Source organism: Rhinopithecus roxellana, chromosome 10 (genome assembly GCF_007565055.1).
Source record: "Rhinopithecus roxellana isolate Shanxi Qingling chromosome 10, ASM756505v1, whole genome shotgun sequence".
NCBI classification, from domain to species: Eukaryota; Metazoa; Chordata; class Mammalia; order Primates; family Cercopithecidae; genus Rhinopithecus; species Rhinopithecus roxellana.
In genome coordinates this window covers 13,396,912-13,420,820 of record NC_044558.1, presented here as the reverse complement: position 1 = coordinate 13,420,820, position 23,909 = coordinate 13,396,912, and the positions used below count along the sequence as shown (strand labels likewise).

At 43.1% G+C, this 23,909-nt stretch overlaps 1 protein-coding gene and 1 pseudogene across 2 annotated transcripts in view; one reads left to right on the top strand and one right to left on the bottom strand.

Moving 5' to 3' along the window:
- BORCS5 (BLOC-1 related complex subunit 5) overlaps positions 1-23,909 on the bottom strand; it is a 108,762-nt gene that overhangs the window by 2,187 nt on the left and 82,666 nt on the right. The window lies entirely within an intron of this gene.
- Positions 12,321-12,698, top strand: LOC115899922 (annotated as a pseudogene).

Here is a 23,909-nt window from a genome sequence, read left to right as displayed (position 1 = left end):
AGGCCTTTTCAGGGTGGCCTTGCAATGAGCACCGAGAAACACTCCAAACACCTGAGAGACAGCGGGGCCCAGGGGAGCCAGGTGGAACCCTGAATTGGGAACCTTGTCGGGCATCACAGTTTACTTGGCGGGGCATTTCTGGCCCTCCACCCCGCAACCCTCCCAGACTAGACAGACACTTGAAGCGTTTCTATCCGAAATGGCCTCCAAGGCTCTAACTTATCAAGTCTAAAGTCCTTGGCAGTCAATCCATCGCCCTGATTCACACCTGATGAAGACTGTTCACAGCCATCTTCACCAGGTACTTGTCAAATGGCATGTACTTCCCTACACGTTTGCACATCCAGTTGGGGCCCGTGTTTAATGTCTCCAGAGCTTTTGTAAAGGCACTTTCTGTTAAATGCTGAGATGAGCACACTGAGTTCAAGCAGGTTGTTCATGCGTGCTGACATCATGTCTTACTTCCATTATGCTCCATGGAAGAAAAAAAAAACCACAAGAGGAAACTTGAGTTTGCGTGATTTTGAAGATCTCACAATGACAGAACCTACACTAGACCCCAGATCTCCGAAGTCCAGCAGCTCCCCTCTTTTACATGTATTTCCTGAGCAAGAGCCTGTACCACTGATGCTATATGAGAGTTCTGTTGGCACGTGGCATGGCATTACAGAAGACTGGATCACATGTAGGGAAAGTTATTACCTTTTAAATGTTTCCCCCATTCTTTGTCACAAAGAAAGTCTCAACTTGGTGCAAGCAACAGTGGAATATCTGGAAAAGGAGAGTAAAATGGGTGATGCCTATTTTTGATGTCTCTGCCCTTTGCTCTTGAGGTAGTGCTGTCCCTGATCCATAATCCCCACCTTTCCTCCATGAACCCCCAGACACATGCTCATGGCAACACATTTGGCGTGACTGTAGGCAGTAAACCAGTATCTCATGCAATTCTCAATCACCATTTTGACAATCTAGGGATATATCCTTATTTGCCTTTCCTACTTCTATTTTTGGCACATGGACTCTAACAAGATAGCATATATACTAATTGTCTTCTGGATAAACAGAGGTGTTATGATGTCACCTAGGGCTACCTCACTGAATACTCCACAGCCATTCAAAAGACCCAGCTTGGCCGGGCGCAGTGGCTCACGCCTGTAATCCCAGCACTTTGGGAGGCCAAGGAGGGTGGATTGCTTGAGCTCAGGCGTTCAAGACCAGCCTGGGCAACACAGTGAAACCTCGTCTCTACTAAAATACAAAAAATTAGCCGTGCATGGCAGCGTGCACCTGTAGTCCAACCACTTGGGAGGCTGAGGCAGGAGAATGGCTTGAACCCGGGAGGCAGAGGTTGCAGTGAGCCAAGATCGCGTCACTGTACTCCAGCCTGGGTGACAGAGCGAGACTCCATACCCCCCCCCCCCCCCCACAAAAAAAAAAAAAAGATTCAGCTTCACACAGGGCAATCTAACCATCCAAGCTGGAGCTAAAGGGCAACCACGAAGCTTGTTTCTGAAATGGATAGTTACAATTTTTGTTCGCCCCACTCATCAATCCATTCATCTACCAATAAAACAATGGTTAAGACTGCAGATTCTGGAGTCAGACTACCTAGGTTTAAGGGCTACCCTCGATCCAGTAACTATGTGATTTTAGAAAATTACCCAGAAGGGTGATTCCATGAAAGCAAGGATTTGGTGTGCTTTAAACCCTGCTATATCTCCAGTACCCAGCACACAGCAGGTCCTGAATAAATATTTGTTGAACAAATGAATCAAAATACATGTAAGCCTCGGTTTCCTCATCTGTAAGGTAGTGGGGATAACAATAGTGGCTACTTAAGAGACTGTCCCGAGGATTAAATGAGATTCTGCAAGGAGAACATTATTATCCTGCCCAGCACACAGTTGAACACTGGGTAAGTGTGAGCTATTAACATACGGGCAACAGTTACTGAGTAGCATCACGTGCCATGTGCCATGCACTGTGCGAGGTCCTAGGATACAGATATTGAGAACCAAAACTACTTACACCCACACAGCTCACCGTGTACATTAACATGAATTTTCTTTTCCGCTGTTTCTGTTAACATGACTTTACTATTCCAGGAAACTCAGGCCCAGAAACATATAAGTTGCAAATAACTTTGTTTCAGGAACTTAACAAAAATTAAATGAATAAACTAGCTGATTTTCGAATAGAAAGTGAACAACTCTTTATTCTCCACAACTCCTGCCTCAAAACCCTCGCCTTGCCGTGACACATGACCAAGTTCTGGTCCATAGTGTGTGCATGCGGAAGCCTCTCCGGGCAGCCTCCAGCACGTTCCTGGGAAGTCAGCCGGCATGCACGCTTTGTTGCTCTGAGAGCGGCAGCACTCTCTGCTGCTGCTGCTGCTGCTGAAATGCAGGTGCACCCCATGTAGACCATGAGAATAACAAAGTTACATCCTGGAGTTGGCATATCATGAGCTAGAAGCAGCCTGGGTCCGTGAGGATGTCTATGGCTAAGACCAGGCCTGAGAGAGAAGAATAAACTTTCATTTTTTTTTTTTTTTTTTGAGACGGAGTCTCGCTCTGTCGCCCAGGCTGGAGTGCAGTGGCCGGATCTCAGCTCACTGTAAGCTCCGCCTCCCGGGTTTATGCCATTCTCCTGCCTCAGCCTCCCGAGTAGCTGGGACTACAGGCGCCCGCCACCTCGCCCGGCTAGTTTTTGTATTTTTAGTAGAGACGGGGTTTCACCGTGTTAGCCAGGATGGTCTCGATCTCCTGACCTCGTGATCTGCTCATCTCGGACTCCCAAAGTGCTGGGATTACAGGCTTGAGCCACCGCGCCCGGCCTAAACTTTCATTTTGTAGAAGCCACCATCATTTGGGGTTTCTGTAACACTACTTAATATAATCTTATACTGATAGATATGAATGCTGGCCAGGCGTGGTGGCTCATGCCTGCCATCTCAGCATTTTGGGAGGCTGAGGTAAGAGGACCACTTGAGCCCAGGAACTCAAGAGCAGCCATGACAACACAGTGAGTCCTCATCTCTACAAAAAAATCAAATAAAAATTAGCCAGGTGTGATGGAACACACCTCTAGTCCCACCTGCTCCAGAGGCTGAGGTGAGAAAATTGCTTGATCTCAGGAGGTCGAGGCTGCAGTGAGTTGTGATCACACCACTACACTCCAGCTTGGAAAAAAAGAGCAAGGGCCCTATCACAGACAAAAAAAAAAAAAAAAAAAAAAATGCAATAAAGCCTTTGCCTTCAAGGAACTCATCATTTACTCAAACTCATACTTCAAACTTTGCCCTCCAGATTCATATATCATCTCTGGGGGCAGTCCATTTCAAAGGACAAGTGAAAAAGAAGGGGAGATGATTTGAGGATAGAACTCCAGGCCTCATTACGGTATCAGGCATCTGTAGAATGTGCTCAGAGTGCCGGGTGCGGTGGCTCAAGCCTGTAATCCCAGCACTTTGGGAGGCCGAGAAGGGCGGATCACGAGGTCAGGAGATCGAGACCATCCTGGCTAACACGGTGAAACCCCGTCTCTACTAAAAAATACAAAAAAACGAGCCGGGCGAGGTGGTGGGTGCCTGTAGTCCCAGCTACTCCGGAGGCTGAGGTAGGAGAATGGCGTAAACCCGGGGGCGGGTGGGGGGGGGGGGGCGGAGCTTGCAGTGAGCTGAGATCCGGCCACTGCACTCCAGCCTGGGCGACAGAGCGAGACTCCGTCTCAAAAAAAAAAAAAAAAAAAGAATGTGCTCAGAGTTGTTCCAAATACCTTATATGGCTGGTGTGGGCCCATTTGCCTACTTGGCTGGTCCACCCAATACATGAACTCAAAATATTAACAAATCAAATCCAGAAATATACAAAAAGGATAATACTTTATCACCAAGTAATGCTTATGTCAAGGAGACATGCTTTTTCAACATCTGAAAAATCAATCAAAGTAACTTGCCATTTCAACAGAATAGAGGTTAGAAATCTATGACTGTCTTAACAGATATAAGAAAAAGCATTCAACAAACTGAACATGCATTTATTACGGAAATTTTTTCCGCAAAGTAGGAACAGAAGGAAACTTCCTCAACCTGATAATGGGCATCTATGAAAAACCTCCAGCTAACAATATAGTTATTGGTGAAAGACATTTTTCTCCCTAAGACCAGGAACAAGGCAAGCATGTCTCCACTCTTACCACTTCTATTCAACATTGTACTAAATGCAATAGCCAATGCAATAAACTAAGTAAAAGGCAAAGAAATTAGAAAGGAATAAAAGGACCTTTATCTGCAGATGACATTAGACACTTAGAAAATCTTTAAAAATCCACTAAAAACTATTAAAGTGAAGTTAGCAAGGTTGCAAGATACATGGTCAGTATACAGAAATCAATTGTATTTCTACATAACAATGAATGACAAGACAGTGGAATAAAAGAATACTATTTACAACTGCGTCAGCAACATGAAATACTTAGGGAAAAATTCAACGAAATGTGTACAAGACCTGTATGCTGATACTACAAAACATTGCTCTGAAAAATTAAAAGGGATCTTAGGAAATGAAGTATATCATCTTCATGGATTGTCAGATTCAACACAGTCAAGGTGTTGATGTCAAATTGATTAAAGAGGTTCATTTGTAATCCAAGTAAAAATTCCAGAAGGCATTGTTTTACAGGAATTGGTAAGCTGATTCTAAGTACATAGAACGGCCAAAATAATTGAAAGAACAAAGTTTGAAGACTTATAGTACTTGATTTCAGGACTTACTATAAAGTTATAGTAATCAGGATAGTGTGGTGCTGGCACAGAGACACACAGATCCATGAAACGAAAGACAGTGTAAAAATGATCTAAAAATATACGGTTAATTGATTTTTTTGTTGTTGTTACAAAGGTTCCAAGGCAATTCAATAGGGGAAAAAAGTTTTTCAACAATTTGTGCTGGAATATCTAGATATCCACAAAGAGAAAGAATGAACCTGGACCCTTACATCTCACCCTGCACACACAAGAAATTAACATAGAATGGATCACAGACCTAAATATAGAAGCTAAAACTACAAAACTTCTAGAAGAAAATATAGGAGAAAAATCTCTGCTACCTTGGCCAGGCTTGCTGGCTCACGCCTGTAATCCCAGCACTTTGGGAGGCCAAGGCGGATGGATCATCTGAGGTCAGGAGTTCGAGACCAGCCTGACCAACATGGTGAAACCCCATCTCCACTAAATACAAAAAATTAGCTGGACGTGGTGGTGCATGCCTGTAGTCCCATATACTTGGGAGGCTGAGGCAGGAGAATCGCTTGAACCCGGGAGGCAGAGGTTGCAGTGAGCTGAGATCTCGGCATTGTACCCCAGCCTGGGTGACAGAGCGAGACTCTGTCTTAAAAAAAAAAAAATGAAAAAAAAATCTTTGCTACCTTGGGGTATGCAAAGATTTCTAAGTTTCAATAAGTGTTAACCATAAAATAAAAATGGTTACATTGATTTTCATCAAAACTAAAAACTTCTCTTAAAAAGATACCATTAAGGCCGGGCGCGGTGGCTCACACCTGTAATCCCAGAAGTTTGGGAGGCCAAGGCAGGTGGATCACCCAAGGTCAGGAGCTCGAGACCAGCCTGGCCAACATGGAGAAACCCTGTCTCTACTAAAAATACAAAATTAGCTGGGCCTGATGGTGCATGCCTGTTAATCCCAGCTACTCGGGAGGCTGAGGCAGGAGAATCGCCTGAATCCGGGAGGCAGAGGTTGCGGTGAGCCGAGATTGTGCCATTGCACTAGAGCAAAACTCCGTCTCAAAAAAAAAAAAGGTATCATTAAGAAAATGCGGCCGGGTGCAGTGGCTCATGCCTGTAATCCCAGCACTCTGGGAGGCTCAGGCAGGCAGATCACCTGAGGTCAGGTGTTTGACACCAGCCTGGCCAACATGGTGAAACCCTGTCTCTACTAAAAATATAAAAATTAGCCAGGTGTGATGGTGCACACCTGTAATCCCAGCCACTCGGGATGCTGAGGCAGGAGAATATCTCTTTTTTTTTTTTCTTCTTTTTTGAGATGGAGTCTGGCTTTGTCACCCAGGCTAGAGTGCAGTGGCGCGATCTCGGCTCACTGTAACCTCCAACTCCCAGGTTCAAGCGATTCTCCTGCCTCAGCCTCCTGAGTAGCTGGGACTACAGGCGTGTGCCACCACGCCCAGCTAATTTTTTGTATTTTTAGTAGAGCTGGGGTTTCACCGTGTTAGCCAGGATAGTCTCGAGCTCCTGACCTCGCGATCCACCAGCCTTGGCTTCCCAAAGTGCTGGGATTACAAGCGTGAGCCACTACGCCCAGCCAGGAGAATCTCTTGAGTGCAAGAGGCAGAAGTTGCAGTGAGTCGAGATCGTACCACTGCCCTCCAGCCTGGGTGACACAGCAAGACTGTCTCAAAAAAAAAAAAAAAAGAAAAAGGAAAAAGAAAGAAAGAAAATGAAAAGGCAAGCAGTAGACTGAGAAAACATTCATAATATTTTATTCCCTATGCAAATAACGGGCAAAAATAGAAAGAAAGAATTTCACTATCTATATCAAATGACAGTCTACATCCAGAATATATCAATAACTTTTATAATTCAACACTAAGAAAAAATATAACATTTGGGATCATTTCAGGAGAACTGAAAACATGATTGAAGGGGGAAATATGGGCTAGAAATAGGTCAGAGGCTGGGGAAAAGCCCTGTAGGAGATCACCTGGAAGTGGGATCTCACCTTCCTGGGACAAAGGAGCCAAGGCAGTGTTAAGAGTAAAACTATGAACAGTGTGGAGATTGCGCCCTGGGGCACTGTTAAGGAAGCTGGACTACAGATAAGGAAAAAAAAAAAGAGAGTAGGCAGATGTTACCCAGACAATTGTCACAACAGAACTCCTTTGCTAAAGCCCTGACACAGTGTGGAAAGAAAAAAATTCTCTTCAGTTTTCAAATTCCTCTAAGGACTCTGGAGACTTCTAGCTTATGACCACAATTATCCCAAATCCCATCCTTTGTCTCTGGATAGTTACTGCTGCCAAACGAGGAGCGGCTATTCATGACACTGATTGCCCACTGAGGCTGCACATCTAACCTCAGAGGGGCCCTGTTTCATGGAAGTGGCTGTCCTGCCTGAGCTGGAGTGGCAGAACAGAACCCAATTGCCTTCAGATCCACTGGCTTAAATTCGCAATGGTTCAGCCGCCAAGACTGAGCCAGAGTTTTTACCTCCGCTGTGGGTAGACCACCCAGACCCTGCAAATGACCTATTTAGACATCTGAAATCATTCCTGAGCTCAAGCTGAGTGACTCAGAGTTTGTGGGGAGGGGAGAGAGCTTCTCCAGAAGCAATAAAATAAAGAATTAATGTGAAGTTGAGTAACCATTCCAGTTTTCTAACTAAAATATACATCACTTACGGATACAGACAGTAGCATCAGACAGAACTGTGTCAAAATCTTGCTTCTGCAGATGACTCATTACCTTCATGACCTTGAGCCAGTTACTTAACCTTGCTGACCCTCAGCTTCTTTGTTCCCTAAATTGGGGACATTGACAATGCCTACCTTACAGAGTTGACATGAGAATTAAACGAGATAACATATATAAAACTCCTAGAACAGTCTCCAGGAAAAAGGAGGCTCCATCAATGATAAAATGTATGTGAAGTGAAACAGAAACTCTGTCTAGAAACCTCTTTTACATGAAGAATGAAAAAGCAAGATAAGAAATGTAGTACATGAAAGCAGAAAAAAACAGCAAATGACATTTTGTGATATCCAAATAGGCACAAGCTATCTATTGTGAAGGCAGGAGCTTATGTGGACGCCTCCTCTCGGTTACATTAACTATCTCCAAGGCTTACACAATCACTCAGATGACAACTTACCATTGTGTTTTTTGCTGACATGTTTTATTTTTGTTCTGTACTTCTGCTACCGAAAATCTTACAACAGAGTCACATTACTCATCCCAGTTTCCTGATAGAATCATTTCGCACTACGTCATAACTGAAATCATTATTTACCTACAAGTCCTTCCATGTGTTTTTGATCTATATGTTGAGAGTAAAGAGTAACTATTACCACTGTTTGATGCTGTCCAATATGGTAAAAGTAAAACTACATATGTGTACATGCGTCCATGGATATTTTTCAAAAAATATTTTGAAAGCAAAACCGAAAGCTTTAATAAATGATATCCTCTCCATCAAAAGGGTGCAGTGCTTCAAAAACTTTTGTTACATAAAATTTCCTGATAAAATAAGCTTTGATGCTGATTTGAAGCAGATGGGTCATGCTATGAAAGATGTCACTGTGGTTTGTTTTTTGGAGACAGGGTCTCGCTCTGTTGCCCAGGCTGGAGTGCAGTGGCCTGATCATAGCTCACGGGAGCCTTGAACTCCTGGGTCCAAGCAGTCCTCCTACCTCAGCTTCCTGAGTAGCTAAGACTACATGTGCATGCCACCATGCCTGGATAATTTTTGTTTTTTATTTTTTGTAGAGAAGGGGTCTCACGATGATGCCCTGGCTGATCTCCAAACTCCTGGCCTCAAGCCATCCAACCCCTCAGCCTTCCGAAGTGATGGGATTACAGGCGTGATCTACCACAATTGCCCTCACTATGTTTTATGTAGTTCTCTTCAAAGTAAAGGTAAACTTTCCGAATTAGTGACATACTACAAGGGCTTATTTTAAGTTAGAAAAGATGTGCAACATAACAGTGAGAACTTCATAAAGATAGTGTACAACTTTTAAATTCTAAAAACTTAAGATGTAGATATGCACGAAATGATCAAAAGCAAATTTAATAACCCTCATGGGTCAAAAGAAAAATGAGCAGGTAAGCTGTGTTTCACAGTTAACAAAATTCACATCCATATGATCAATAGACTGATGTTTCTATCCCCAAGATACTTAAGTTTAAAAGAAATGTTAAAAACAAAGACTGCGTATGGACTTAAGACTGCTTTTTTTTTTTTTTTTTTTTTTTTTTTTTTTTTTTTTTTTTAAGACCAAGTCTCACTGTGTCGCCCAGGCTGGAGGGCAGTGGTGCAATCTTGGCTCACTGAAACCTCTGCCTCCCAGGTTGAAGCGATTCTCCTGCCTCAGCCTCCCAAGTAGCTGGGATTACAGGTGTGCGTCACCACGCCTGGCTCATTTTTGTATTTTTAGTAGAGACGGGGTTTCACCACGTAGGCCTGGCTGGTCTCAAACTCCTGACCTCAGGTGATCTGCCCTCCTCAGCCCCCCAAAGTGCTGGGGTTACAGACATGAGCCACTGTACCCAGCTCAAGACTGCATTTAAAAAGTCACTCATCTTTCCCACCCTTTAAAGGTAATGTTTAGCTTTTAATGTGGTGTCTCTCAGTTAACATTAGTATCAAGGTTAATTTTTATTTGATCTCAATAGATATCTCACTTTCTCTGCACTCATTCTACATTTAAATTCCTGTTTCCCAAGGAGGTCAGTTGAGGAATATGGAGGCTGGGAGGAGGAGGCATGATGGGTTGAGGCCACCTAACCAAATGCTGCCTCTTTTTAGGGTTCTAAATCCATCCCTGGCTTTGTTCTTTCTTTGGCTGGATTTCCTTCTGGGTTCAAAATGTAATGAGCAGGCAGTGATACGTAATTCTGCTCTTTTATTGTAAGCACTTTGTAGCTAAAGGGGCTAAATGGAAAAGTAACAATTCATCCTGTTGTACAGCTATTCAAATAATAACATTCTGAGGCCAGTAACAATCTGTTATTTGAAGATGGGCATATTGCTGATTTCTAGCAATGTAAGCTCACCCTTCAAATCCTTGACATCACTAATAGTTCATTACCATTAACAAAGTCAGTCAGAAGACCTGAATTTAAATCCTACTAGTTGGTGAACTTGGGCAAGTCACAAGCTGACTCTCAGCTTCTACTTTTTAAAAGTGGGGATAATAACGGCTAATATTCATCCTATCTCATGGCAGTGTTGTAATGGTTATAATGAGATAATATATGTAAGAATGATCTGAAAACACAACACTGCTATAAACATGTATGTTTATATTATTCTAACAATGAATGGCAAAATATGCTTGAAAGTTTTTTCATGGTAGTTCCCAAATCATAATCACATTCAAAGAAAACTGCTACAATGTTTTATATAAAGCTTCAATATCCACCCTTCTCAGATGTTTCTGAAATTCACAACTACCAATTCTCCCAATTAGGAAGCAGTTAGCCTAACTATATAAATCAGTCCTGTTCCTAGGGCAAAAATCTGGCCTTGGAATTACAACTGAAGCCATTTATCCAAAGAAGATATACAAATGGCCAATAAACACAGGAAAAGATGTTCAACATCGTTGGACGTTAGAGAAGTGCACATCAAAAGCACAAAGAATACAACTTCACACCCACTAGGATGGCTCAAATGAAAAGGCAGACAATGACAAATGTTAGTGAGGGTGTGGAGAAACCGGAACCCCTGTGCATTGCTGGTAGGCATGTAAAATAGGACAGTCATTTTGAAGAGCAGGTTGGCCGTTTCTCCAAAAGTTAAACATAAAGTTACTATACGGCCAGCAATTTCACTTCACATATATTCCCAAGAGAAGTAAATTATATGTTCACCCAAAACTTTGTACACAAATTTTTATAGCAGCATTATTCACAATAGGCAAAGAGTAGACACAACCCAAATGTCCATCCACTGAGAAATGGATAAACAAAATGTGGTCTATCCATAGAATAAAATATTCTTCATCCATAAAAAGATATGAGATACTGATATAAGCTACAACATGGGTAAACCTTGAAAACATTATGCTAAGTAAAAGAAACCAGACACAAAGGCCACATATCACATGATTCCCTTTATATGAAATACCCCCAACAGGCAAATCCATATAGACAGAAAGGAGATTGGCAGTTGCCAGTATGGAGGGGAATGGAGGTATGGGGAATGGAGGTATGGGGAGTGACTGCTGATGTACATAGAGTTTCTTTCTAGGGAGATGAAAATGTTCTGGAATTACATAGTTGTGTAGCTGCACAATCTTGCAAGAATACTAAAACCACTGAAATGCACATTGTAAAAGGGTGAACTATGTGAATAACCCAATTTTAAAAAATAATAAAATAAATGTATTCAAACACATTCAATTCCTTCTCCCAGACCTCTGACAAATACCAGTAATGCATCATGGTTATTCTTTAAATCTGACTTGGACTCAGAACCCTTCTTGACACTGAACCCCAGATGGCCACTTTCGAGTTTACAAAGATGAAGAAAGCTATCTGGGAATCCTGGACTAGACACTACGAAAGTAGCTCTGAAACAAATTGCTGAGGCTAAGTAATATATTTTTAATCATAAAGGAAGGTGGTAGCTGAGTCTGCAAGAGGAACAGTCCAAGGTAAAAAGCTGTGTTCATAAGATCCTGGATCTTTACATTAACTATACCATGCATCAACTAACCCCAAAAGGAAGTGTGAGATGCCAGTTCTCAGCAATTTCCTTGAACCTTCAAGCCTACTGATTTTTAAATGGACTCATACTGACGGCATTCTTTTTTTAAAAAATAAAAACTATATTTACAGCACACAACATGTTTTGACATACATATACATAGTGAAATGATTTCTATAGTCATGCTAATTAAAATCTCCATCTCCTCACATACTTACCATTTTTTGCTTCTGACACCTTCTTCAAGACCTTTCTTCCACTTTGTGAACCCGGTGCTTGTGTTTTCATACATTGACTATCCCATGATTTGGTCTTTGACTCATGGTATTAGCTGTCTCCACCCAAAGAGTAGGAGGCCCATTGCCACAAATCAAGATATGGCACATTCTAGCCCACCTGCCACCTCTATCCCCCCCAGACCATGGTTACTTGACCTGCAGTAGAGATTCAGACAGATTATAAAGGTTAGGGTATGACAGGCTGCAACGAAACCTTTCAGGGTCAACTGTGTGCTTTCTGGCTGTCCAACCCTCCTCCAGATCACCATTCCCGTGGAGGGTTTGGGAGTATGAATCTTTCCTGGACACCTCTCTCTTGCACAACGGACAACAATGGGCAAATGTTTTCCTTAATTACCCCACAGGGTGAATGGCACTAATTACCACATTTTGGACACTTTGAAGTGACCTTGTTTCTGAAGGCAGTAGTTTGCAATGGCAGCCTGTAAGAACAAACTCTTGCTGGTGTGCGGGAGGGAGTGGGTGGGGAAGGATCGCTGGCAAGATGACGAGGCGAGGTTTGCCCGCCGGCCCCCACCCTGGCCCCCAGTGCCCACCCGGTGGGCCCAGCTCAGCCATGATCAAGGTGATCCCAATCTTAACAACCATGGGCAGCCACAGCTCTCCAAGTTCTATCAGCCCTACGTATTTGTGGAAACATTAGACAAATGTTTTGAAAATGTTTGTGAACTGGATTTGATTTTCCATGTAGACAAGGTTCACAATATTCTTGCAGAAATGGTGATGGAGGAATGGTATTGGAGACAAACATGAATTGTATTGTTACACAAATTGATGCACAAAATAAGCTGGAAAAATCTGAGGCTGGCTTAGTGGGAGCTCCAGCCTGTGCTGTACCAGCTGTAAAAAAAACCTGAATCTTCCTGAGATCCCAAGAAATATTAACACTGGTGACATCACTATAAAAGTGCCAAACCTGCCCTCTTTTAAATAAAAATTTTAAAAGGCTACTCTCAGGTAAAATCCAGGGAAGAGAAGTCATGTAAGTTTACCATGCAGTTGTTTACCAAAAATAGAGGAGGAGAGTCAACTTTTGCTCTTGGATTTAACTCAAGGTACTCTATAGAAGCTGTGTAAAGTCAATAAGAAAGTTCAATGTTGCTTTTTTTTTTGAGACGGAGTCTTGCTCTGTCCCCCAGGCTGGAGTGCAGTGGTGTAATCTCGGTTCACTGCAAGCTCCGCTTCCCGGGTTTACGCCATTCTCCCACCTCAGCCTCCTGAGTAGCTGGGACTACAGGTGACTGCCACCACGCCCGGCTAATTTTTGTACTTTTAGTACCAAAAAAAAGTACTTTTAGTACTTTTAGTACAAAAATTAGACAGGGTTTCACCATGTTGGCCAGAATGGTCGCGATCTCTCGGCCTCGTGATCTGCCCGCCTCGGCCTCCCAAAGTGCTGGGATGACAGGCGGGAGTCACCGCGCCCAGCCAGCTCAATGCTGCTTTTCTTTCTCAGTGATTTTAAAGAAATTGAGTAGTTCTTATGTGATTTATTTTTCTAAACTGCATTCCTGTGCCTACCTATTGGCATGCCTCTATGTATTGGCTACTACAGTGTTTCAAAGTTTTTGAGATATTTCTTTAATAACGTACAACCTAAAATGTTGGTGTTTTGTATGGATCACAAGTGCGGCATTCCTTAATTCCTTCTGCTGTTTGTCACACAATTGTTAAAGAACCAAATATGTATTGCATGGAAACATTATGACGTTTTTCTTAGTTTAAATAAACTCCAAGGTAACCGGACTTCTAAAGCACCTTTCTGTTTGCCTGATACCTACTTTAGCAATAATTTTTTTACAACCCTCTGAGTCAACAAAGTAATAAAAGTATATTTTATCACTGTTAAAAAAAAAAAAAAAACAGAATACAATCTCGCCATTTATTCTCACAGGCATACCTTTGATCTGTCAACCAGAAAAGAGAAATCCCTCTCTGGTAAATCTCACTCCACACACTCTAACAGAAACAAAACTGGCATCCATACTGGTGGACTATTTCTTTTGGTAATCAATGCACATCACGTTACAATGATTTGGTAGGTAGAAGCCAGTATATAATATACACGAATTCTCTAGTTATTTTAATTATTGTAATAAAATAATGTATAACAGTTACAGCTGCTATCCGTTAAGTATCTACTAATTGTCAGATACTGTACTGTGCAGTTTACATACATTATCTTTATACCTCACCACACTTCATAGGGAAAGTGTCACTCTCCTATTAGAGATGAGAAATTAGAGATTCAGAGGTGACAAAAGGTGCCCAGGGTCACATAGGTCGTACTAGCAGTGAAGCCAGAATTCAAACCCATGCTTTTTGGCCTAATTTTTGCCTATCTTTTCTAAAGAGCTAATTAATTCAAATGTCAATTCATTTCAATTAAATACATACCATGTTGAGCAGTGTGTTTAATGCCTTTTTGAACTCCTTAAGAGCTGAATTTAAATGGCAATTTTTTATGCTGTCAAGTGGAATGGAAAAACACTTTGGGGTTTACTTTTCTAATAATAAAAATAACAAATTACCAGACAAAACATGGACATTTACAAAACAAAAACTGAGAAGAGACCAAAGGGAATAAACTATCTGTTAGTAGACAAACTTAAATGACATTTTCACTGGCAGTTCGTTTGTACACTTTGTACTCTTGACATCTCACTTGTACAAACATTTCACAATTCTTGACCTTACCAAGGGGGCTTAGACAAAGCAATCTTCATCTGTAAAAGAATGAGGTATAAGGGTCCTGAGCACCCTGCTCCTTTTACAGATGAAGACTGCTCCCAAAGTGGGCAAGCATTATCCCTAAGCTCTCAAGGCTGGGACTGACGGGGCCAGGACTGAATTCCAGGTCTCCTGATTCCAGGGGCCACCATACCTGTCCTAAGCGACCAAAGTCTACCAGTGACATTTCCTTTTCCATAGCTTGTTCTACTATGCTTTACCCAGTGAATTATAACTGTGTGTGAAAACTATGATCTAAAGTGAAGTTTTTTCAAGACACTATTTCTGACCATAAGGGAAATAAAAATCTTATCATTAGTCAGCGTCAAAAATCAAATGACAAAATCCAATCAGACATCTCCATGTCCATCGGTCATAGGAACCTGCTCGGTGAGCCTGGATTCGCAGTGAGAAGGGCATCGGTCAAAACTGCACACACGTCTGCTTCCTTCTGAATTACATAAACCTCCCCTGGCTCCTTATTAGTGTACCACTTCCTGTTGCACCATGACCAACAATGGGGCCGACTGTCGCCAGTGTTTCCATTCATTACCCCACAGGCTGAACGGCATCGATTTCCACATACTGGACATTCTGAAGTCACCCTGTTTCCTTTGTTCAAACAATGTATCTACATGTCTCAGAAAAAGAACACATTTTATTCAGGTCTTCAAGAGAATTAAGAGATAACAGAACGGCAGGAATTTGAATTGCATGACTGTTCCAATAATTACTTTAGGACTTGCCCAGTTTCCTCTGATGCCTTCTTACTCTTGGCATCATGTCTAGGTGGGAAAGTGGGAAATAAATCCTAAAACCGTTCAGCAGCTTCCAAAACTAAACAGGCAGATTATACCTCCCTGCAACAAAAGGCCTTGAAAACGGCATTGACGCCAGCAAATCAGGAAAAGAAAAACATCATGAGTAAAAATAAAAGCCTGAGGGTCCGAAGTCCCACTCCTCCCTTTCCTTGGGAGAGCTTTCCTCCGGTCCCATGAAAGACAGCGGTGTAGAGCACGTAGATATCTGGGATCTTTTGCCTCCTGGAGAGGGCCCCGTCTGCAACCGAGCACCCCAGCCCTGACTCATTCGAGGCTTCCTCTCTGCAACTCCTCCAGAGTGACAGTGGGGAAGGATGAAGCTCTTCAGCACGAGTCCACTCTCTGTCTACCTTCCATAGACAGAGACTGTGGAGTCCTCTGAGACACTGGTAAAAAGCCCCATTCTCCAGAGCACGGGTGGAAGGATAAAAAAGTTATCCCTAAGGTAGGCAGAGTTGTCACCTCAAGAATGTCAATGTGGGGTCTTCAGGGCTATTTTAACGTGTGGTTGCATCCTACAAAGACTGCTTTTGAGATGCTAAGTATACTGTGACACTAGGCGGCGAGTACTATAAAGGAATACAGGGTAAGGGAACATGCTTGAACACTGGGCATGAGCAGGAGACAGGCTGGAAGAATAAGCCCTTAAAGAATTGAAGATGAGGCCGGGCATAGTGGCTCATGCCTGTAATTCCAGCACTTTGGGAGGCCAGGGCGGACGGATCACGATGTCAGGAGTTTGAGACCAGCCTGGCCAACATGGTGAAACCCTGTCTCTACTAAACATACAAAAATTAGCCGGGCATGATGGCAGGCGCCTATAATCCCAGCTACTCGGGAGGCCGAGGCAGAAGAATCGCTTGAAACCAGAAGGCAAAGGTTGCAGTGAGCCGAGATCGCCACTGCACTCCAGACTGGGCCACAAAGCAAAACTCCATCTCAATCAATCAATCAATAAAAAATAAAAGAATTGAAGACAATGGACAAAGAGGTGGAAAGGAAGCATGGCCTAGAGTCTCGAAAGTGGACGTTAGCTCTGAGCCGGCATCCCAGCTCCACTTCGACAACTGTGTAACCGGGAACACATTCGGGTGTCTGAATCTCAGCTGATCGTGAAATACAGATGATACATGCAAAATGCCTATTCTAAACCTGGCACATGGCAAACACGTAAAACCGACAGCTGTAACACTATTGTTGCTGCCACTACTACATCACGAGAGGGGCCGGAGAAGCCTCACAGATGCAGCAGGTGGACAGTGAGGAAAGTCTCCAAGCCACGCCACTAACCTGGACTCCCCTTTCCGATGTCCAGAATGAAAGAGAAATAAAAGTAAGTTTGTATGACTGAAGTGACACATTCAACATCTTAAAACCTGAGCTAAGGTAATGAAACAGTGTGAAACTGGACTATGTGCTCTGTAATTCCCTGGTGTATCCACCCAAACCATGTGTGAACACAATCCCTTTTTGACTCAGAGAACAGAGCTTAGCAGTGGTGCGTGGGTCAATATTTTACAGCTAAAATAATCCACCCTGTGCCTGAAGAAAGAACCAAGATACCGTACACGGGACGATGATATTGGTCCAATGATCTGGTACTGCCACTGGCGCTGCCTTATGCTCCCGGGCAGGATGCTAGACGGCTGCTCAGGACGTCAGGCTGGAGCCTGATTTCCAGTCCAGAGGCCCATGTCATTCCCCATGCAGACGGCTGAGGCACCGACTCAACTTTACCACATAAACTGTTCCAGCAAACACTTCCTGTACACCAGGGAGGCCTAAGGAAGGAGGTCCCTTGTGATCAAGGGAAACCGGGACCTCCGCATGTGCCAGGCTGTTGGCGGTTGCTGATGGGAGAGCAGGATTCCTCAGGCAGAGAGGGGGAGCAGACGCCAGGAGGAGGGGGCACAGCAGAAGCCGGGGAGCAGGAGTGGAGGCTGGGTATTTCAGGCCAGAGCCATCCGAATTTCACGGATTTTGTGGAATACAACTATGACTATTACAATATAAGATGGAGAGGCAGGTGAGTGACAGACTCTAGAGAATCTAAGTCTCAGCAAGGGCAAAGAGAGAATTTGTAAACTTCCAGGTAGAAAGGGGAAGAGAGGAGGCTGGGAGACTTTGGGATACAGGAAGAAACTATCACTGAAATGATGCTGTGTTACGCTACTAATGCTCATACTTCTACAGAATAACAAATGATGCTGTGTTACGCTACTAATGCTCATACTTTTACAGAATAACAAATGATGCTGTGTTACGCTACTAATGCTCATACTTCTACAGAATAACAAATGATGCTGTGTTACGCTACTAATGCTCATACTTCTACAGAATAACACTTTGCAATCCCTCCTTGTCTGGCTGCATTTGAAATAAATGACTTTTACTCTCCCAAAATAATCCTTTCTTTTGCATAGCTCCGTATGGTTCTGCAGAGTCCTTCCACATTCATTATGCCTTTTGCTCTGGGCTGCAGGTTGGCTGTCATGGGCAGTTTCCAGCAACGGTGTGATACGGCCTTAGACAAGTGAAATGCTCTCTACTCATGTGTAGAATGAGAACTATGGAGGATCGCCGGACATCGGCTAAAGTCTTACAATATTATACTCAGTCTGTCAGCATGGGCAGAAGAAAATTAAATGCTGCTTCAAGCTTTAGGGACACCTCCTGATGAGATCCTTTGGAAGTCCCTGAAATCTAAAACAATTCAGAGATGTTTTTAAAAGGAGTATAGATCTGCAAGTCTCCTACCAATTAACAACAGAGATAGCAAATAAGACTCTAGTTCAGAACATTCAGATAAACATGACAATGAGCAGAGAGATAGTAAAGAACAGAATCTTGGGAACTGGGATTGCCATTGGTCAAATAATCTGATAAATTTCAGATCCAGACAGAGTTATAAAGAAGAGCCTCCTGGCTAGCTCTGTACTGACGAGCAGGTCTTTATATTAAAAGTTCCTTTCTGGCAAGGCCTTCTGTGTCACCCCATGTCAAATTTCTACCCTACTGACATTTTGTATCTCCTTACTTCTTTTTTTATTCTTGTATTTACCATCTTACCTGCCATCTATTTTATTTTTTTACTTTATTTTTTGTCTGTGTCCACAATGGAGTGTAAGATCTCTGAAGAAAGGTCTTGTCTGTTTTGTATTTCCTCGACACCTTCAACAGGGCCTGATACAGAGCTGACTACTTCATAAATGCAGCAGACACGTAAAGGCATGTGCATACAAAGTTCTGAGGCATATTCTTATCTTGGTGAATCAAAAAGCTTCAGGCAGGGAGATGCAACTCTTATGAGGTTCACATATTGTGAGAACAAAAAACAACAAAAAAGAGAAGCCACGTATGGTGGCTCATGCCTGTAATCCTAGCACTTGGGAGGCTGATGTGGGAGGATTGCTTGAGGCCAGGAGTTCAAAGTCAGTCTGGGCAAGCTAGCAAGACCCTGTCTCTACAAAAGAAATAAAAAATAAAAAATAAAGTTAGCTGGGCATGGTGTCACACACCTGTAATCCTAGCTACTGGGGAGGCTGGGGCAGGAGGATCACTTGACCCTAGGAGTTTGAGGCTGGAGTGAGCGATGACTGTGCCACTGCACTCTGGCCTAAGTGACAGAATGAGACCCTCTCTGTAAAAAAAATTTAATTAAAAAGTAAAAGAGCCAGTACTGGGCCTTACTCCAGACCCACTGGCACAGAATCTCTGAAGATGGAGCCTATCCATCAGTTTAAAAAATAAAAAGTATTTCAAATTGAAAAAAAAAAAAAAAAAAAAGTAATGCATGTTCGAGACAGAAATCTTGCAAAACACAGAAAAACAAAAGCAGGCTAAAACAAACACCAATGATAATCTCATCTCTAAAGGGCAACCACAATTGAGTCACTGTCATGTTTCCTTCTGTCTAATCATTTATTAAGAATATTTACCACGGCCAAGCACGATGGCTCGCACCTGTAATCCCAGCACTTTGAGAAGGTGAGGTAGGAGGATTGCTTGAGGCCAGGAGTTCAAGACCAGCCTAGGCAACACGGCAAGACACTGTCTCTACAAAAAAAAATTAAAAATTAGCCAGGTAGGTGGCACACCTGTAGTGCTGGTTATGTGAGAGGCTGAAGTGGGTGGATCACTGGAGCCCAGCAGTTTGAGGCTACAGTAAGCTATGATTGTGGTACAGAACTCCAGCCTAGGCAACAGAGGGAGACCCTGTCTCTAAAACAAGATTGTTTGGCTGCAGGCCACCTGCAGTCCGGGACAGCTTTGAGTGTGACCTAATACAAATTTGTAAGCTTTCTTAAAATATTATGAGGTTTTTTTTTTTAAGCTCATCAGCTATCCTTAGCATTAATATATTTTATGTGTGGCCCACAACAATTCTTCCAATGTGGCCCTGGGAAGCCAAAAGATTGGACAACCCTGTTCTAAAATAAACAAACAAAATAATATTTAACACAGTTGAAATCATACTGAATATAAACTATTACAACCTGATTATTATTTTTTTTAACTTATTGTTAAAAGTATAGATCTTTTCTAATGTCACTTGGTTTTCATTGGCAGGAGGACTTAAACCAAGCAAAATTCACCATGGAACCTTGTATCAGGCCTTCTGAATCTCAAAGTTGGGCTGCAGATACATTTTAGGAATCTAAGCTCAAAGATGACCCAGATGTTCAAAATTTAGTGTTCCCCTGGGCACACAATAGACTGTATTTCCCAGCCTCTTTGGAGTTAGCTGTGGCCATGTCATTGAATTCTAGCCGAAGTCATAGGCAACACTTATAGGTTTGACCCGTAAGAACCTCCTATCTGTGCTAGTCCACTCTTTTTTCCCTTTGGCCACTGGACACTGTCAACAACGTGGTCGTTGGGGACGGCAGAGCCACAAGATGGAAGGAACCTGAATCCCTGAACTCAATGGAGGGGAGTCACCTGCTAACCAGAAACATCCACCTTGAACAAGAGCAAGAAATAAACTTCTGTTGCATTTGAGCCATTACACATCTTTGAGTCTATTTATAGCTGTAGTCTAGCTTACTCTACCTAATGCAACCCTCATAACCTTTATTTTCTCTGATCGAATGAGAAAACTTTATCAGTCCCTAGGATGAAATGATTGAAGAATATATAAGTTGTTCATTAAACAAGTATTTATTAAACATCTACTACAGGCCAGGCATTGTTCTAGGCACTGCAGCAATGCTCAAATTTGCTAAAATTCTTGTTTATCTTCATGGAAAGGGATACAGGACAGGGAATATCTTTTCCCAGCCCTGGTTTCATTTCCATAACCCAGGAGCCCTCGATTTTGGCTAGTTGGCTTAGAGACTACAGGTGCTCTGGGGTTCCTCACAAGAGAGGAGACTACATGGGACCTCTGACACTGCCCACTCTGGTGGACTGGAAATGAGCAGGGGAGGGAGAAGAACAGGGGCTCTAGAACCTGGCATTGGGAAAGCTGGCAGAGCCAGCTGTCTGGGGGCATGTCTAGGGCAGGCAAACTGGGGGGAAATGGAGCTGCTGTTCACACATGCTCATATGTCATTGTCCAAAAACGGAATGGAGTTAAATCTCAGAGCAGTCAAATAACCAGGCTCTGCTCATGCCTTGCCAAAAAACACAAGCCTACATTTCCAACAGGCAAGTAATAAACTAGATTCGGCCCTCTTCCAGGATTTCTGGCTTTTGGCAGGACAGTGCTGGTGTAAAGGAAGTGTGGGGCCAGGCCCAAGGAAGCCCTGTGCAGCATACCTTACAGTCCGCCGAACCAGAAGCAGCCCACTCCCCCACCTGGATTTCCTGCCACCCAGGGGACCAGTTATATTTCTTACAGAAAAGAAAGGTTGCCCAAAGGACAAGAAGCGGGGAAACTATAATTACATTGTAAGGTTTCAACCTGGAATTTATGCCAGAGTAACTTGTGACATTCTATGGGAACATAAAATTTTCTTGAAATGTCTTGCCTCAGTATTTCAGCAAAAAGAAGCCAGCGTCTCAATGTTCTTGTCAAAATTTGTAGTTTTGCAACAGGTACTCCCAATTCATTTTATAATATCAGGTCAAGAAAGCAGCAACTGAAGCCAAAATGTGTTTAAAAGCAGCCACAGGACTCTAACAATGTGGTCAGTTAAAGGAGATTCGGTTCACAGTGTCAGGGCGACAGCAACAGTTTCACCTGGCCAACAGCTCACGCTAACCAGGCTTTTAACCAAAGGAGCTCAAAGTGAATGCTAATGCCAGTTCAGACACTGATGCTCTGTGCATCACTCGGAACAACTCATTTAATCTGGATCAATCTCTCCCCCGGGAGGACACACAGTACAGGAAGTCAGGTCAAATAATTGGAAAATGACTCCAGCTGGGTCTTAAACATTACAGTACCGTTGACAGAAAGAAATCCCTGCCCAGCCCTGTGTGCAGGCCCATGAATGGCAACTCTCGTGCATTCTTTCAAACACCGGTTGAGGACTTACCATGTGAAAAAGGAATAACCAAAAATGAAATGAAGGACTCCAAAGAGGCAGAACATAAGTAGTATGGTGCAGTGGAAAAGATGACTCACCTTCTAATACCATCTTGGTCATTAACTAATAGAAAGATATCTGGCAAATCCCATGTACACTCAAAGGTCCTTGGTTTCCTTATTTGCACAATGAAAGGGCTAAATTAGAGAAACCTTAGGGCCTCTCTATAATCTTGTGTAATCGCACGGCTTTCCAAGGATTGCAATTTTTTCTTACCAGTTCATTTGAACCCCCTCCACGCTTCACACTGGTTTATAGCAATACAGTGATGCTTATCAATGCATCTAAGAATTAAAACAGGAGTTACCAGAATCATATCATGAATGTACTCTCAAGGCCTTTAAGCAAGCACACAGGAACTGTAACAAAATAAACCTTGTGGCTTTATCTCAGTTACGAAGGCGTTCTAATCTATGAACATATTTACCCACTGACAGCAACTAGAATGAGGCCGAAAGAAGACCCAGGGCAGTGACAAGAGAAGCTCCAAAAGTCTGTGCTGCATCTTCCTGGGGCTGCGGATTGGCCACCGGCCTCGCCCCTCGCCCCCAGGAAAACCACACCTGGGGAGGAAGCACACTCCTTTCTTGTTGACCTTTCAGTTACCCCACATTTCAGTGGTAGACGTAACCTAAAACAAAGTGTCTGTCAACTTGAATCCTTAACTAGAAATGAGGCAATATACAGGAAATCCCCCAAATCAGAGGCAGCCATGTATCCACAGCCTAGAAGCCAAGGACTAATGGTTTGCCACCATCCAGCTTCACATTGCTCAAGACCCATGTTCCCCAGGCACGAGGATGCTATCCACAAAGCAGAATAAACAGTAAAATTCACTACAGAAATTCCAAAAACTACATATTGGTGGCATGAAAGAAATCCCGCAGGGTTTGAAGGAAACCACAGTGGACTAAAAAAAAAAAAACAAAAAAAAATTTTTTTGTCTTTTTTTTTTTTTGCCTTGCCTCTATTTAGTTCTTATACTTGGGTTGTTAAAAGCAGAGCTTAAAATCGGGCAATATTTAGACAGCTGCTGGTATCAAGTAATTTCATATGGGCCAATTCATGGCAATTAGGATAGGCCTTTCTCCTTAGTCATCATTTCTATTTAAAGCAATAACAAGAGCCAACACTACAGTGTCTAACTACATGGCAGGCGTGGTCCCTAGTACTGAACCAAGAACAACTGATTGCACCCTCACGAAAACCTGAGGTGGATGTCATTCTGTTCTCACTGAACGGAAAAGGAAACTGAGGCTCAGAAGAATTAAGGGACTTGCCTGAGGTCACACAGCTAGTCAGAGATGGAGCCAGGATTGAACCTTGACAGGGTGGCTCTGGATTTTACACTCAGAACCATTTTGCCAGACTGTCCACAAATACAAAGAGCAAATACAAGTTGCCCTGCCTCAGCTGAGCCCTCAAGGCCTTATGGCACTCATGACTGTATCCAGTCACTATGATCACTCAACAAATGACCCCCCATCTTCTCCACAGAGGATACATTAGCTGCTGGGTGTGACCGATCTGTGCCAGGGACCCTTCTGCCATAAGCTTGCCTGTGCCCTCCCTGTTCTCTCAAAACCAATGTCCCACAGGGCTCCAAGTCTTGCCTCCTCAGGGATGTCGCTCTAAGAATCCCCCTTTCTCCTTCATCTTTGATCTTGTCTCTTCTGCCTCTTCCCCCTCATCCTGTAAACATGTTCCAGTGCACCACCTGCAAAACAAAAAATCCCCTTTGATCTTCATCCACTTTTAATTTAATTTTGGCCACTACCTCACCGTGGGACCTGGGCAAAGTGCTTACTTTCTCTAAAAGGCTTTGATTTCTGCATCTGAATAATGAGAGCACTGGACCAGAGGGTCTCTAAGGTCCTTCCAATTCCAACCTTCCATGGTTCTGAATGCAGAGATTCCTCTGAGCAAGCTCACCGAAACTCCGGCCAGTTTCTTCATTGTCCCTGAAGCCCCAAAGTTAATTTTCTTCTAAGACTGCCAAGCTGTTAGCCTGCAGCAATGCCCTCCTCTGCCTCTCATTTCCCAACTCCTGGGTTTTTTTTC